Below are 2048 nucleotides of genomic sequence, written 5' to 3'. Positions count from 1 at the left end.
GGCTGGTCTGGAACTCCTGACCTCAAGTAATCCACCCGTCTTGGCCTCCCAAAGTGCTGGGATTACAGGTCTGAGCCACCACAACTGGCCTGGTTAAGGTTTTTATATTCGGCATATTTTTATGAGAATAAAAATATTGGGGGGAGAAAATGGACAACTTAGAGAGTGTGACTAGGGGTTAATGTGAAGACACTGCATGATCCACGTTGTGTCCAAACAACAATTTTAAGCTATCAGTGTGTCTTTACAGCATAACAAAAAGAACAGGGAGACATGGTTGTGCTTATCTCCTAAACTAAAATCTGGAGCAGAGCCTGACTGAGCATCTTCCAGGGCCCACTCCTTATCTCCGGCTGTCTAGAGCACAGGCATAGGGCTGGGGTCTGCAGAAGACTGCAAGAAGTGAGGTGGGTGCAGAGGAGTGGGCTCCACCCAGGCCAGGTGCCCTGTGGACATAAAGGGAAAAAGCCTAATTGTGGCTGAAGCTGAGTTGGGGGCAAATATGGGGTTTAACAGAGTGGGGGACTGTTACCCCTCAAGAGGAGGCAGACAGGTCTGATCACTCCAAACACCCAAAGGTGAGTTCAAACCCTTCCCTGTTCTCTTGACTTCACTGGACAGCTGGGAGCCTGCATCTTTGGTGGCTGAACATCCTCACTCTGGTCCCCTAAGGAAAGACCCTGAATGGATTCCAGGAAACCATGCATCCAGGGAAACACTACACTTCCTAGGCTGCCTTGCAGTTGAGATGGCCAGTGAGGTGTCCGCAGAAGTGACAGCGGGGCTTCCAGGAAATAGCCTCAAGAAGCTAACTCAGCTGGGGCTGGGCGGTGTGGGAGCTAGTCCCCTCTGGCTTTGTCCCTGGCTCTCTCCCCAGCTGGACTGTGGGATGATGCTAGGGCCCAGTCAGCCTTCTTGTCGTCCTGGCAATGGAGGCTATGCACCAAGGGTAGGGAGCAGAAATACCAAAAGAACCTGGATTCCTGAGGCTCTCTTGGGGCTGCAAGACGGTGGTGGTTTGCCAACCGCAGATATTGGTGTTCATGTGTTTTCCAGGCAGAAACGTGTACAATGGCACTGAGTCTGTAGGGAGGGTTACGGCCTGTCAGTCCGAAACTGCATAAGGGCTCCAGGCACAGGTTTGTGTCCAAGCACCTTGCTGTGTTTAAGGCACATCACAGCACCGGAGAATGTGGGAGAGGTCACATGCATGCATTCAAAGTGCAGGGAGGTTCCCATCCTGATACCAGCAACACTTACAAGAATGAACCTAAAGCTGGGCAGTGAGGAAGGAAAGGAAAGAGAAAGTTTATGAATACAGGTGGTATTGTTTGAACCGGTCAGTTGCACTGTAAATCACAATAAAATATCACTAAAACAGAAGAGCTGGCCTCCCTGAGGATGAGGCCTTTGGGTCTCTAGGCATTTGCCAGCTCTCCTAGCCTAGGGGCAGGGGCACCTGCACAGCCCTCTGCTTTCCCTAGAATTACCAGCAGCGAGCATATGTCAGGGAGAGACATAGTTGTCTTAGCACTGAGGCTGAAACCCTGGATGTTCTTGGGAGGGCACTGATTGTGAAGAACAAGCTACTTGTCTAGTCCCTGGAGGTCACTCCTCAAAGCCTCCCGATGAGGCAAGTTTATAAGATCCACACTCCCCAAGCCAGCAGTGACACCCACACTTGGCAGTGAGAAGTAGGCTGTAACTTAAGTAGGGCTGTCAGCCAAAACGGCGGATCGGGAAAGGGATTTATCTTAAAGGAAAAAGAGAGGACAGTGAATGACCTCACCATTAGCTGGGAGGCTCAGGAGTGCCCTGGTAGGCAGTCACTGCCTGTAGGTGACTTTGTAGAAAGCAAACTTTGGTTGTCACCGTGCATAGGGAGGCCTGGCACGGCCTAGGGAAGCAGAAGTCTGGTCGGTGAGGCCGAGGAGGAGGGCCCTTCTTCTGACCCCACGGGAGTGGCTTGGCCAGGAAGCTCAGGCTTGCTTCTCCCCACTGCTTGGCCACCTTCTCAGTTCACTCTCAATCTATCCGGAACCTAGAGG

Source organism: Colobus angolensis, unplaced genomic scaffold (genome assembly GCF_000951035.1).
Source record: "Colobus angolensis palliatus isolate OR3802 unplaced genomic scaffold, Cang.pa_1.0 Scaffold144, whole genome shotgun sequence".
Lineage (NCBI taxonomy): Eukaryota > Metazoa > Chordata > Mammalia > Primates > Cercopithecidae > Colobus > Colobus angolensis.
This window is presented reverse-complemented; position numbering follows the sequence as displayed.